This window comes from Manis pentadactyla, chromosome 2 (assembly GCF_030020395.1).
Source record: "Manis pentadactyla isolate mManPen7 chromosome 2, mManPen7.hap1, whole genome shotgun sequence".
Lineage (NCBI taxonomy): Eukaryota > Metazoa > Chordata > Mammalia > Pholidota > Manidae > Manis > Manis pentadactyla.
Window position 1 is genome coordinate 116,437,535 of NC_080020.1, and position 16,120 is coordinate 116,453,654.

At 44.5% G+C, this 16,120-nt stretch overlaps 1 protein-coding gene across 2 annotated transcripts in view; it reads right to left on the bottom strand.

Annotated features, from left to right (window-relative positions):
* PDZD2 (PDZ domain containing 2) overlaps positions 1-16,120 on the bottom strand; it is a 356,418-nt gene that overhangs the window by 186,311 nt on the left and 153,987 nt on the right. The window contains exon 1 of one of the 2 annotated variants that reach the window (XM_036926632.2): positions 9,784-11,147. The exons of the other annotated variant lie outside the window; for it this stretch is intronic. The gene's annotated coding sequence lies outside the window, so the exon portion shown is untranslated. Of the gene's footprint in view, positions 1-9,783; positions 11,148-16,120 lie in introns of those variants that run through there. 2 annotated transcript variants of the gene reach the window in all.

Sequence of the window (16,120 nt, forward strand, 5' to 3'; positions counted from 1 at the left end):
CAACCAGGGCCAGGTGAGAATCCTGGCCACAGGAACTCTCATTTTATCCACACCTCCTATTTATAGCCAGTTGGTCAGAAGCCACAGGTGACAATGTGGATTTTGAATGGCATCTGAAGTGTGTGTTGGGGGAAAGGGAGTCTCATGGGACTGATCCCATAACCTGTGAAATCTGAGACTCCAATAATGTTTGAACTGAATTGAACTGGAGGATACCCAGCTGGTGTCCCAGAATTGTTTGGTGTGCGGAAACGACTCCCCCCAAAACACACACATTTGGTGGCCAGAAGTGAAATAGTGTTCAGAGAATTTTGTGTGTAACATAAACGAAACAATAAACAGAGTTTTTCTTTACAGCAGGGACCATGAGTCATGAAAGAGAGGAAAACCCGAGCAGTGGGAGTGGAGGGGGCGCTGCTGGGAGAGCTACTGCCAGGGTGGCTGACCAAGTTGACACTCTCACCGGCAGACCTGAGTGGATTGTGTCCTAAAGCAACACACAGACCGAGCTCTTTTGGCAGTTTGATAGTTGCAGCACAAAAGACGGGGTTCTGCCTCATTCTCCTTAAGTTTTTTTCAGTTAAGAGCACGGACTTTAAAGCCAAGTCCTGGTTTATGACTGAGGAAATGGCTCAGGGAAGTTAACAGTTGACAAAGCACATCCAGAAAGCAGGGGCGGCAAACCCAGCCCGAGGGGCCCAGGGGCTCAGTGTCGCTGAGGGCTGTGGGCCCTGTGCGGTGTCGGTCCCTACCGCTAACCTATGAGGGAGCAGTGCCCCTACCTTACTGCAGCTTCAGGGTTAAGAAAACCAAGGCACAGAAGTTGGCTAGTTCTCTCTGGAGTCATTTAGCAAGAACAGAGGCCAGCTGGATTTAGAAGGTCACTTCTTCACTGACGAAGTTCATTTGTGGAGTGGGACAGAACCGAGAATGTGACATATCATCTTGCATGAGCTATGCAATTCTGGGTATGTCACAGCCCTTCCAAAACTCAGTTTCCAGATCTGCAAAATGGGCATAACATTTGGCTAACTGGGTGTAAGATCCTTTAGGTAAAGCTCCCAGCACAAAGCCTGACAACTAGCAGGCACTCCGTAAAGATATCATCCCCCTGCCTTTTCTTTCCCTAATCCTCCTGAACCTAAGTCTTCCAGGTGAGGGGAAACAAATTTTCAGCCCCCCAGCTGACTTGCCTCTGTGAAAGAATGTAACATATGGAGGAACACTAATTACTGACATTTATCTACTGGCATGCAGACCTAGGCCAATCTGCTTTGTTTCTGTCCCACTCAGTCTGTGTGTTTATTAAGGAAAGGCTTTTTCTTGTCTACCTAAAAACAACTTGAACTGTGAATTAGTGGAGCCAGAGGTTTTTGATCTTGTAGGGAACTCCTTATACTCTGGTCCTTGTGCTAAACGAACTTGTGAAGGGCCAGCAGCACAGGAGCTGTGCTGATCTGCAAATGCCCCCAATGAAAGTCTTTTCCAGCAGCCTGGACCCGACTTGGAGATCATGGCTTCTGCAGACGAGGCCTGAGATTCTGGCTCCAAAAGCCACAGAATTTATAACTCACCCAACCCAATCCAACACCTCACACACCCATATAAAATGTTGCTCCAAAGTTTAAAGTTGGTGAAGGGAGATGTCCAAGAGTGGCTGCGGGTTGGTCCAAGTATTCCCCCAGCTGTCTACACTTGGGGCTAATGTGGGGGCTGGGTTAGAATTCACTGTCTGCATCCTATTAGGCTCTTTTATGAGCTCAGAGCATGACTATCTGGTTTATATTTGCACCACAGAGGGAAGCAATAAGGGGCAGCAGAGAGGCTTTCTAAAGGCTACCTTATGGAGGTTAGTTTTACCAGGAAGCACAGATGAGATGACCAGGCAGTGTGACAGGAGGGAGCTGGGGACAGAAGCCCTGGGTGGAGAGTCAGGGAACCAAGTTCTGGCAGCATTCATACCACCTACTACTTGTGCTCCAGAACAAAGCACTGTCAGACCAAGTTTCACCTTAAAATGACAGAACTGGGTTAGACATGCTCTGAGATTTCTTCTGGCTTGAACACTCTGTTTCAGTTCTTTATGAAACCCTTTATGAATCTTTACAAACTCTGAAAAAACATTAATGCAAATACCCAGCACAGTGTGCTGCCTATAACTGACCCTTGCTAATTGTTTGCTGCATAAATGAATGAGCCAATGCTGGTAAGGATACAAATAAAGGTTATTAAAAAAAAAAATCAACAATCACAGATATACACACATATATATGACACACACACACTCCTACGTGTAGGAGTTGTAACCTCTTTATGAAAACAGTTGTAACCTTTATATGAAAAACAGTGCACTAGACATCGTAGGAGAGAGCAGAAAAATCCACACCCCTGCCTCCCCAGGAGCAGTTATCTAATAGGAAAGCCAGAATAGACACAAAAATAAGAAGGCAACTCTCAAACCATACCAAAGTAGATGCAGCTGGAATTTTAGAGCCAAGCACGACGATTGAGATTTTGTGAGAAGAAGATGGACATACACTGTATCAGTCAGAGGCCCAGAAGAAACAGAAGGCACACTCAAAAGGGTTTAACTGGAGAGAGTCTTATGCAGGGACTATTTAGAGAGGTCCTGGCAGGACAAAGCACCCAAGGGCTAGCAACAGCAGGGACACCATCACCACCTCTAGGTCTGAAGCGCAAGGGGAGGCAGCAGTGCGAGCTGGAGCCATGAACGTGAGCTGCCTATCAAGAGCTTGGAAGAAGTCAGCCATCAGCAGCACCTTAGCTAGGTGGAAGGGATGGCAAAGGGGATTAGGGGATTAATACTCCTAACATTCTCTCCTCCTGCGTCTGTCTCCCATCTGTGCCTCCCATTGGCTGAACCCAATCAGGGAGTCCAGATGTTGTAGTTCACAGAAGTAAGCTGCTCAGAACAGAGGAAGGCAGAGAAAAAATCAGGGGTAACAGGAGAAAGGAGAACACACGGGTACTTATAAATTACACACGCACCCATATACATTTGAGGTGTATTTGGGACAAGTATATCTTTGAATTAAAAAATAAAGATTACTTGTTTAGGATTAATCTAAATTTAAACATCATATTGCAGCATATCTCAAATATAATTCAGTTTATAGAAACAGAAACGTCTTTAACTGCAGATAACTTTTACAGAAAGCTTATACTGTTTGATGCATGCCATATTTGTTTACATAGGGCCTAACAAGTGAAACTGTTGAGACAATCCACTAACCAGACAAAACTGTCTCACAACAGATTTCCTTGATCCTCTATCCCCACAGCACCCCCCGCCTAATTTCCAAAGATTAAACAAACTCCAAAGTTTGCACACTAACACATTTCTCCATTTATGTTTTCTGTCAGTTGGCAATTAAAACAAGAATCCCAGAGGTCAGCCAAAGTCTTAAATAACAAATGAAAGAGTCAGATATATTATCTCTGGATTCAAACGTACAAAACGACATGTTATGAGAAACCACCTGGAACATGGTACTTGGCAGGCGACATTTCAGGGATCTGCATTTCAAAAGGCAATTCCCTGCCAACGAATGCCTAACCTTTAACAGGGACCCTTGGAAAAAGTTCCTGAAGTATTAAAGCCTCTATAACACCATCTATATCCATGTAGAGTTCTACTAATGTGGAACTGGGATGAGTTAGGATTGCTCCTAAGGGTGGTGGAGAGCAGGGTGACTAACATGTGAGGGAGAGCGGAGAAGGAAGAGGAAAGTTAGAAACAGTCTCAGGTCACCTCCCAATGAGTGATCACATGTCTGAGATTCCTCAGGACAATCCCAGGCACAGATATTCTAGGGCATGCTACTTAAATGTCCAGTCTCAGGGAGATAGTTACACAAATTATGATACTCTGACTCTCTGGCGGAAGTATGCTGCCATTAAAATGAATGAGTCTATAATGACATGAGTAACTCTTGTGTTTATTCATTTGCAGTAACGTTTGAATCCCTATTGTATACTACAGATGGTGTAAGGGCGGGCTAGGCCATAATGATGAATTATACAGCATAAAATATACATGTTATGGAGCACAGAGTGGCCTCTAGAACCAGACTGCTGACATTTGAATTCTGCTCCACGACTGAACAGCGGGACAACCTAGAGCAATTTCCGTAAATACTGTGTGCCTCAAGTGATCTCTGTTGTAAAACAGGGAAAACAATGGTATCGTCATCATAGGATCGTTGTGAGGATGAGGTCAGCTCATACACATAAAGCTTTTAACAGTGTTTGGCAAGTAGTAAGTGCTCAATCTTAGCTATATTGCAATAGAAACTGCTTGTCTTCACAGTCTTGCTTTAGTTACAGAGACAGATACAATGAGAAAGTTCATGGCATAATACTAAGTGCAATTAAGGGCTTCCTTTCAGGCTAACATTACATTGAGAATGGAAGAGATCAGGAAAGCCTCCTAGTCATAAAAATAAAGAGGGCGTGTCATTGCCCCTTGGGTCAGACGGGCAAAACAGGAATGGACACTCTACTTTCTCCTGCTTTCTAGTCTTCCTGACACCACTGAGCACTTCCTGAGTTTAGTTCATCTTCCCAAAGTCTGGGATGCATAAAAGTCAAAGGATGGAAGACAGAGAAAACAATACCAAGTGTGTAGGCTGGCTTGCCAGCTTCCAAAGGCACAGGAGTGCCTGAAAACTATTCTCGACTTTTCAGAGGCTCAGAATGCAGGAGATTTTTCACTGCCTGGTTGGTCTTCCCTTTTGGGTCAGCCCGGGGATGTCCTCTCACAAGGACTGGCTGGCAATCTCCAAAGCAAAGAATCCTCTTTTCTCCCCAGAATGTCTCAATAGTTATTCTTTCCTTTGAAGGTGGAGGAGAGAATAAAATGACTTTCATCTGCTGGGAGACAGGGTAGTGAGAAATCCTACTTAGAATCAGAGTGAGGGGTCAGGCAGCTCAGATCTTCAGTAAGGTGAGTCCACAGGCTGCTTTAACTCTTTTTGGAAATGAAATGATGTGTAAATATCCACCTGTCTCAGGCTTGGCAGCAAATGATACCAAACCCTGATTCAAATGGCTTGAACAAGGAAGAAACAAACCATCTCACATGATGGCAAGTGCAGAGAGAAAGGGTGGTGCTTCTTGATCACATTTTGAGATCTGCTCTATCCTGTGTGGTGGCCTCATCCGCAGGCTGGAGACAGGATGCCAACAGCAGATTTAGAGAGCAACATACCAAGGAAGCCAAGAAGTCATTTGATTTTTGTGTCTTTTTCTTAGTAATGAGCAAACTTTCCCTAGAAGCTCCCCAAGAGACGTTCCTTCACACCTCACTGCCCAGACCTCAATTCCACACTCTTTCCTATATTGGAGGTGCCCTGACTGGAGTGGCCTAGTCCTCTCAGAATGGATACTTTCAAGTGAGTCCACAGGACCACTGAACCACCCAGTGGGCCTCTGGTGAGGACCAAAGAAGGCAGTGAACACGACTATATGTCAAAGATGTTAATGTGTCGTCAAGCTATTTGCAGAGATAGAATACTGGTAAGTGTAACATCAGACACATTCAGAAGTGCCTTCTGACTGATACTCCACACATACAAAGCAGCATAATTAATGACTTATGGAGAAGACACTATCATATCTAATGTAAATGTCCTATAAGCACTCTATTCAGTGCCTAGATTTTTAATGATAGGGCTGAGATAACAGTACAAAATGGCCTGTTTGCATTTCTGTCCCAGGTGGTCATCTGCAGTAGAGGGTGACACATTCAGAAGCAAGCCCTGAGAAGAGGGCTCCAGGGCAAAACTGAGGGTGTGAGGCAGGGAGGCTCACTTGCCAGTGAACAAGATGGATTGAAATGACAGTAAAGGAATTTTTTAGAGCATATAGAAGGGGTTCGGGAAACTCTCAAGATAAAGAGAACACAAGAAACAATAATTGCAACAAACATTTTGGAAGCTGGGAACAGGTGGAACCAGTGGTAACTGATTTGGCAGATGAAGGAAAACTGAAACCTAGCCCCAGTAGGGTGGAAGCAGGCAGGGATTCATGCCACCAAGTGCCAGGGAACTGGGGGCGCCAGGTGCCAAGGGGCAGGGAGGTCCTGAAAGCAGGAGGGCTGGCTGAGGGTCTGTGCTTGAAGCTGTCCGACCTTGTTTCACCTCTCTTGGTCCCAGCCCCCAATTGACTCCTGCATTCTGTAACCTGTTTGCACTGCTGAATCAGAGCAACTCTGGACTCAGACACCAAGTATACTGAGGGAAGGGGGTGCCACTGTAAAAATGGGAATGAGAGGCATCATACCCAGTGTTAAGTTCCCAGTCTTCTTGCATCTGGCTTGCAGAATGCCGAAGCTCACCAGTCCCCCCAGGGTTGGGGGTTTCTTTTCACCTGATCAGTTGCCTCTGAGAGGAAAGACCTATGAACAGGTGGGAGTCCTCCAATGAAAGCACTCTGCCAGATAATCTCAAAGTGGAGGTGCTCAGGGCCAGCCCCACATTTGAATCACCTGGGGAGCTTTTAATTATCACTACTACCTGGGCCCTAGCAAGATCCTACAGCATGTAATTACTTGGCAAATATGAATGGAAAGTTTACTGTGCACCAGACATTGTTCCAGATTCTGAAATACTATTCTAGGTGTCATTCTTGGTAAAGAGGAACTATTCCTGGGTCTAAACCCCATCCAGTTAGCATTTCAGTGAACAGTCCAGGATCGCTTGATGAAGGGCTTTAACATGCAAGGAATTTAAACACAAAAACAAAACAAAACCTAAGAGGAAATCAGAGGGAAAGAAACAAGGTAGGGAGGACAGGAATGCTTCAGGGAAGCTGTCACTGAGATCTGCAGAGAATGGAAGAGCTTTTCATTCATGAAACAAGAATAGGAAGTTATAAAGAGAAAATTTCAGAGACTTTTAAAGAGCTCTTGGAAATTAGAAATGTGATGACAGGTGGAAAAATTCAATATATGGGTCAGAAGCCAGAATGAGAAATTTCCCAGGAAAAATTTTCTTTTTTAAGGAAGAAATAGAAAATAAAAGAGAAAAAAGAAAGTTAGAGATTCAATCCATGAGAGTTCCCTTCCAATTTAATAGGTGTTCCACAAGAGAAGGACATTATTTTTAAATTCCAGAAAACTGTTCAGGGCTGAAGGACATGAAGTTCCAGATTGAGAAGGTCCATTGAAAACCAAGTAAAAGGGATGAAAACAAAAAGACTCACAGCAAGGCATATTATAATGAAATTTCATTATAATTATAATCATTCATTATAATAGATATCATATCAAATGAATGAAATTATCATTCATTATAATAGAGAGAAAGGACGTGGCAAATGACGAGAAAAATCCTAAAACCTTTCAGGGAGGGGAATAATTATATGCAAAGATTAGGAACTAAAATGACATCAGATCTCTTGACAGCAATATTGTACCTGGAAGAGCAATGCCTTCCAAATTCAGAGGGAAAAGGCCTTTCAAACTAGAGTTCATACCCCATCAAACTATTGGTCAATCCTGGAGATCTCAGTACACTTATCTCCAGGGTACTCTTTTTCAGGAGCTGTTAGAAGATGTGTTTTACCAGAAAGAAAGCAGAAACAAAGAAAGAAGAAGATGTGGGTCTAGAAAACAGAGGATGCCACATGAGAAAGAGGCAAATGAATCCCTGGTATGCTGGTGAAAGGAGGCTCCTGGATGATGGCTGTGCAGCACGCTTCAATTGTGTTAAGTTCAGGGCGGGGAGGGAGGCCAAGGCCTCAGGGACGGAGATGAACCAAGAGATCATTCCAGATGAATATGGAACAATATTCACCTGCCTGTACAGAGAGTTGAAAGCGGTTGTGTCTGGGGCACAGGAGTTGAGGTTGATGAGGGGTGGGGCAAGGGACTGCTGTTTCTAGTTATAAGCCTTGCAGAAATATTTAATGCTTAAGATTATGTAGATGTATAGTTTTGATAGGAAAGAAGAAGGAAGAGAAACTCAGGCTGCAAATCAGTTTCCAGAATGAGAAGCCAAGCAAGGGTCAGGAAAGGCTCTGTCCTGGAGACCCATTTCTAGAAGGCAGCAAAGGTATTTGGTGAAGACTTGGGAAGCAAAAGAGTTGATGAAGAAGGTGTGGCTTCACAGGAAGCAGAGCAGATGAGAACTCGCTGTCCCAGGAAACAGGCTGGAATGGGGTCACTATTTCCTTTCAAGGAAACAATACCTAAGCATGACCTCTGCCTGGCGTCACTCCAGAGATCAGTAGGATCCGAGGATTAGAGGGAGCTGCACATGCCTATGCAGTGTTGGGCAACTTAAGGAAGTGAGAGGGCAAGCAGAAAGGCAGTTTTTGGAAACTTGGTCTTTGTGAGGTCTTCTTTTCCCTGTAGATTAGGGAGGGGGTGACCATATCTCCCCAGACAATTATGCTCTGCTGTGCAGGCTCACAGGAGCCCAAGGCTGAGAGAGCAAGCCTGAAATCCTGAGTCCACACAGGTTACCCAGTCCCTTTCCTGGTACATCCTATTTCTGTTTCTTCTGTGTGGCCCATTGTAAGATCTTTTTTTTTTCCTTTAGAACCTGACACACACCTCCTTTCCTAAATCCCACCCTATCTCTGCAAGGCTGCATCTTAAGGACAGTGGGTTTGATTAGAGATCCTGAAGGCAATCAATTGTGGGTGGGTCCTGTTTTGTTAACATTTCAGCAGAAGAAAAGAGCCACAGTGCATCTACAGGTTAGTGAGTAATAACAGCCTGATTAACATCTGGAGACTGGAAGCGCCCCCTGTACTTCACTTTTCAATTAATCTGCAAAGTGAATTCAGAGTTGCAAAACAAAATAGGAGTACAAAGTCTGCACGTACTACATTTTATGTGTTCTTAAAGATACTCCTAAATTATTTACAGAATTTATTCCATCCCCCTATGATAAACTCAGCTTGACTAATTTTTATGAAAAGCATTTTCTTTACATTTACAGAATCTTTTCTTCCAGAAATGGATCCCAGGATGACAGCTGTCTGCCTTACTCCCATCTCAAGAGACACAGCTGACTTAAGTTCACTCCTAGTATTTATAAACTACCTGCTAGCCTGTAGCAACATGATAGAAAATGTCATTCTCCTTTCAAGCATCCTTCATCTTTAAAATCTTTGATTTGTGGGTCCTATGATCAAAACTTTCTGTGTATCAGTGATGGTGAGTTGTCCAAGCAGGCTGTTTAGTACTTCGGGGCAAAGATCTGTCCTCAAAGGAGAGCAGGACGTAGTGAGGGATCATAAGCGGGTCCCGCTGGTAAAAGACTCGGCTTTGCTCCACCCCAGATTGGCTCCCCTGCTAGCCAGAGTGAGACGCCTGGGGAAGGAACATCCCCTCCTCCACACACACACACACACACACGCGTACACTTCTTGGGCCTCTCAACAGCACCTCTGATCCCGGGCGTCTAAAAGCACCGTGCCTCAGCAGCAGCTCCCGACCGGCCGCACACCGCAGCGCTCCCCTCCGCGCCCCTCACACACTCTCAGGGCGCCTCCTTCCGTCGAGTAATTGACAAGCCACTTCCAAGTCGTTTACTCCTCGCAAGCTACACAAATCATCGCTGAACACACAAATCGCCCAAGTCAAAAACAAGACACCCATGTGATCTGCGAGATGAGTACAGCGGGCCGTTAGGTGGCTGCTGCGCTTCTCCGAGGCCGTAGCCGAATTCCCACCTGTATGGATTCAGCCTTGATCTGCAAGGCGATGGGACGGCGCAGCCTGAGGTTTTTGTTCGTTAAGCAGATTCCTACCTCCAGTCTGAAGTCACCGTCGAGTTCTTTCCGCGGCCTTCCGCGGGTCTCGGCCGCGAGCAGGGGGCCCGGGGTGACCCTCGGCGGGGGGCTCAGGGCCCCCTAACCACCTGCGGCGGCGGGCTCTCCGGGGACGGGCTCGCGGCCGCGGCGCCCCCGCACCGAGCGGGGCAGGGCCCTTCTCCCCGCCCCAGCCCCGGCTCCGGAGGTCAGGAGGAGACTGGAAGTCCCGGCGCGGCTCGCCACTCCCCGGCTCACTTGTCAAACTCCACCGCGCTCCGGAACCCCTTCCTGGTCACTCCCCGCGCGGGGGCGGAGGCCGCCCGGACGGCTTCAGCGGCATCGGGCTGCGGGTGCGGACACCTTTGCTTACATCCAGTGCTCGGGAGCGGGTTTGACGGAGCAAACGCCCCACCCAGAGACCCTCGCCCGGTCAAAAGTTCTCCTTCCAGTCGCCGCTAGAAGCTCCACCTCCCCGACATCAATTCATTTCATAACCGCTCCGTTTCATAATCAGCAGCGGCGTGGACTCTCCCTGCGGACGGCCGGGGGCTGGAGGGAGCCCCAAACCAGAATCACGACCACCACGCTGGGATGGATGTCAGGAAACTTTTCAGGAATCGCCAGTCAGGCTCTTTCTGCTGGAGTAGCCGAATTTACCACCGCTGAATTCCGATCACCGGTGACTGCACCGCTTAAGCATTTCCTTTATACCTTCTCCCGCTCCCGCGCCCCTCCCGTCTTCTGCGGGGTTCAGTCAACAAGCCGTCCCCCCGAGAGGCTTGAATGGGCTTGGGCGGCGCAGCCATCTCTCCAGCTGCAAACTGATGAGGAAGCCCGACCCACGAGGCTGAACTGTTTACATCACACCCAGCGAGGGCTTCCTGTCTTAAATTAATGGGAATACAAATAAGACAGGAAGAGAGTGTTTGCTTTTCTTAAGGACGGGGGAGACTCGCAGAGAGAGGGGGAATTCACCCCACATTTCACTGCATGAAGTGGCTGTTTTTCAGAACTTCACTGTATTTTATTCCATTTTTCCATTTTTAACACTTGTTGAAAAGCGCTGCTGTGCCAAACCTCAGCCTTAAGGAACTTCTGCTCCAAACACATTTTCACCTGGCTTTGAAAAGGGTCGGGCTGGAGCCCCCAGGAGGAGCTAGGGATGTGGAGACCTCCTGTGGTGGAATGGCACAAGTCTCCACACACAGACTGAAGCCCTTGACCTCCCGGGACTGGCAGACAGGCACCCCCTCACACCCTCCCTGGGATTCATACGATCTTGCCCCACCCTTATGTCGCTATAGTTCTCTTCCTGGGTATCTCCAGCAGCCCCTTCAAAATAAATGAGTTTTGCAACGGACAGGTCTGATGGAATTTGAAGCAATTAATTATGAAGGAAGAGGCAAAAGCGGGTTTCAGTCACTAGAACATTACTGCTGCTGGAATGGGTAATTAGAGGTTGGGAGGGGCCAAGCCATGTCAAGACATGCTGGAAATCTGCCCACTTTCAGAAGCAGCCCAGGAGCCCAGGAGAAATAATCATCATAATCACCAGTCCTGGAAATACCCTCCAGTTGCTTTATTCAAGTTGGCACAACAGTAACCAGGAGACAGAGCGAATGCCAGGCAGTGGCATTCCTCCTTTAGAAGTGCTAGGAGGAAACGAAAGGGTAGGATGCAGTGTAACTCCAGGAAGTGTGGGTATTGGAACTATCAAAGCAAGTTAGGCTCATGACTTGAGGAAAAGCTAAGTGTATCAGCATTCCCTAACAGAGAGTGTCTGGCTTACAAATGCTATGAGGGGCTATGTTAGTGAATGTTAGTTCCTCCCCACCCCTGGTTCCCTCTCTTGGGCCAAGGCTGGTAGTTCTGGTGGATTCCTTAGCATACTTTTATGTGGTATCTCCCTATCTGGTAAGTAACTTTTAGGGGAACTAGGTTCAAATCAAATAATTTTTTAATAACAACTTCAGAAGAGCTTCTTTTCTTCCCTTCCGATTTCTTTCTCCACTGACAGTTTCTTAATGCATTACTTACAACTTTCTCTGCTCTTTTAATCTCGTACAAAATTTATGTGCAAATCAGTGCTGTTTAAAGTAAGCCTTCTAATTTTAAGGATAATACAAATAAATATTCCTCCTTCCCCCACCAACTTTCTTGTCCAAGCTCATTAGGGTGTGTATGTGCTGGGAATTAAAATTTGACCACACCTGTATAATACCTTAATTTCAGGAAAGTTTTTCAATGCATATGACATTCTCATCAGCAGGCCACAAAGATACCATGTGCTGGGTCTTTTCCCTCACAGGGCTTCACTGCTGACTGGAAAAGAGATCAATGGCTCAGTAAACAAAGGGTGCTTAAAAAGTGGCCTCCAATTTTATCCTAGGTCTGGTTTAAATAATACCTAAAATTGCTATGTGGACACTCAGAGTTTACAAATAACATTACTTTGAGTGAGAACTGCTGATAGGTTAAGAGACTTCAAAGTGGCTTCAACATGTGAAGTAAATAGTTCATTACAAACAGTTTAAAATTCAGCATGATGGCTGGTTACAAATGTGGTGGTATTCTGAGGGGTGATGATCAAAATGACAGGCATGAATGGGGCTTAATATCTAGATTGGAGAAAAACTGACAGACATGAGGATCACAGCAGACCATGCATTTAATATGAATCTGGTATTGCACTGATAAGAAATAGGCAACACAACAGAAGGTTGAGTTCACATTGGTGGGAGTTTGACATGAAAGGGAAGTGCCTTCTCCCATTTCTCCTGTTCCCGTAATAAAGAATTTGGCAGCAGACAGACTCTTACTAGGGTTGTATGTCCAGTCTGGGGCCCCCTTATTTTAAGGGAGATCTGGAGATACTGGAAAGGTTCCAAAGGAGAACCGAAATGATTAAAGAGACAGAAAATAAAACTTAGGAGGGAAGGTTAAAGGATTTGGAGTTGTTTAGTCTAGAGTAATAAAGTGCCTAAAGGCAAACTTAACAGTCTTCTCCCATTTGAAGGGTTATTATAAAGAGGATACCCACCAGCTGTTCTTCATCTCTACAGAAGACAGAAGAGGTAAGAGACTGGAAATTCAACATTAAAATTTGGATCAGACATAAAGAAGATTTGGCTGAGGCTAATGTAGTAACTGACAATATTGCTATCACTCTGCAATCTTCACCTATCAGACCCCATCCTAAGTGATAGTCTTGCGTGTCTAGGCAGATGTCAAGCTACAGAATGAACTCATTTCTTTCCCTTCTAGGGCTACAGTGTTCCTCTTTACTCCACTGTATATGGGAGGCAAGATTTTGAGCATCCATGTTCCCTAATTGGCAAACAAGGTGCCACAATAATGTAATGCTCTGTGCAAAGATATGCCCATGTCTCACCAAACCTTGGCTTATTGGGATGGGTATCTCTAAGAATATGTCCAACTTAGGACATTGAATAGATGCTAAGCATATTGTATAGATTCACTCCTCTATATTGTTTCTATGTATAGGTAGCATTGCTTTTTGTTTAGTGGGCATTCAAATATTAGCTGCTGCTGATAATGGTAATGATAATAGCTATGAATTTTTAAGCTGTTACTATAATTATGTTGGGCCCTATGCTAAGTACTTTATGTAGATTATTTATCTCATTTATTTTTTGCAGTAGCTTGTGAAGTGGGAATAATTATTAGCCTTATTCTGGCACAAGGTAACTGAGTCACAACAAAGTTAAGTAACAAAGCTAGGAAATGTTGGGAGTCCTAATCCAAACCCATTTAGTCTGACTCAAAGGGGTGTGCTTAACCATTATACCACTGCCTCCCATCATTAAGTATTTTTAGCTCTTGGGAGGAAGGAAACATTGCAAAAAGAAGCATTTATGCTTGTTAGCCCAAACTGATTAAAAACCAAGCCTCGCACAAGTTTACATCATTTGGGGAATGCGGTCATTTTTACCCAGTGTAGCAGAGGCAGGAAGAACTGTTTTCTGATCAGAAGTGTACATTGTTCTCTCCCACAAAGGTAAAGAATCCAATCAAGGTTCACTTCAATTTAGCCATTCATCTATAATGTAAGCTTGCATATAGTAGGTCTTCCATGACTGTTGAATGAGTGAATATGAATGCCTTATTGCTGTGATGCTCTATGGCAAACAGAGCTGAAATGAGTTTTCCCAGCATGCGGGTAGTCAAGGCTCTGGAGGGTCATTTCTATGGGCCTCTTGTCAGATATCCCATGAGAAAGCATATGGAGGGGTCACATATTTTCCCAATGTCAACTACTTTTAGATCAAGAAAAGATTTTTAATGGGGTTTATTGAGAGCTGATGTATATCAACAATAGATGATTCATGAGTGAAACGGACATCAAACTGATTTTTAGAAAGGCAAACAAAACACACACAAACAAAAAATTAAAAGCCTTAGTCCAAATTGCTCCAAAGGACAGATATTTTCCCATTAGGACAATTTATCCTGAATCTATAAACAGAGAAGGGCATAATTATCTAAGTGTTTGCTAACAGATCTAAACCTTATGTAGCTATAAAAAGCTGGAAAGAGGAAGAAAGAGGAAATTCCCAGGAGAAAATTCCCAACCACATCCAGGGCCATCAGATCTCTGTAAATACAAAGCCCAGCAGTGGCACCAAGTGAAGCACGAGAAGAAACCTCAGGATTTTAACACCAGCCACGGGAATAACTCTGAATTGTCTTAAAACTAAACAATGACAATTCTATCCAATAAGTTTTCTGTTGACATATGGGCACAGTGGTGACTTATTGGTATTCCAGATGTAGTTAATAGAAACATGATGCCCAGAATAAAAAAGGTATTCAGTAAATGTTGACTGCGTGGATGGAAGAGTGAATGAATGTCTGAACAGATGCCCAGGCTGCCTCTTTCTCTCTTTAAATCTCTGTTGGAAAGATGTCTTCAATGCTTTAAACCCAAAGCCCCTACAGAAGGCTGAACCACTTGACCATGGTCCTCTGGACACAGTTTAGGGAACCGGAGGCTGGTTTTCCACCCAATGATACATCTATGATCTTGCCATGAACACAGGAAGGGGGACTGCAGTACCTTTGGACCTTGGTTCAAAAGCTCCCCTTATTTACTGTATAGATTCTAAACTATTTGAAGTCCACCAAATCAAGTAGTAAGTAACCAATATCTATTGAGCACTTTCTCGATGATGGGTCTTATTGTAAGCCCTTTATATATTAACTTGTTAAATTCTTATTATAATCTTAAGAATTTGTACTATTATTATTTCATTTTATAGGCAATGAAAATGAGCCAAAAGATTACCTAATTAGTTTATGGTCACACATTTAGTAAGCAGAGGAGCAGATTCCATCTGGAACCAGTGCTGTGCTCTTAACTGCTACCCAATGCTACCTGTCCAGATCTTACCTCCTGCCAATCCTCAACACAAAACCGCTATCCCAGTCAATGTGTTAACCCACAAATATTCAAAGAGCACTCTAATCTCTGCAGGATGTGTTCCCTGACCTCCCTGGCCCACTGTTACCTTTCTGAGTACTTATATCACTTACTATCCAAGGAACCCAGCTGTAACTTCCTAGACTCACATCGCATCTCCCCAGCTGATCTTAAGTTCTTTTGGGAACTCTGCAGTGTATGGTGGTCTAGGGACAAAGACCTAGATTTAAAGTCCAAATCACATTAGTTAGTACTCATGGGACACTGGGTAAGTTATTTAGCATTACCTACTTTCATATTCAAACCATATTACTTAATGGTTTATCAGGGAGGGAAGATTAAATGAGAAAGTGTATATATGAAGCATCTAGGATGATGTCTAGCATTGTAAGCCAGTAAGTCTTGACCATTGGCTATTTTTGTCCCTATAGGAGACATTTGGCAATGTCTGGAAATATTTTTGAGAGTCACAACTGTGGAAAGGGCAGCTACTGGCATCTAGTGGGTGGAGGCTAGTGATGCTTTCCAACATCCACAGGCCTCTACAACAAAGGATTATCCAGCCCAAAATGTCAGTAGCAATAGTGCTGAGGTTGAGAAACCCTGCTGTATGCTATTCAAAGTTTATTAAAAATATAAAGTTCCTATTCCACTCCCTTTCTTTATTTTTTAGAGTACTGTGCTTGTGGTAGGTATTCAGTAAATCTCTGTTGAGTAACCAATGCATGAATGGGTAAGTGAATGTACGACTCCTAAAATACTTCACTAGTAAGCACCTAACCTGAGGGCATGGTCTAGTCATGGCAGGGGTTCCAGTGGGAGTTAGTTAACCTAGAACCAGAACCTTCAAATACCCATGCCCAGTGAAATAAATTCTGAAATAAACCTAGTCTA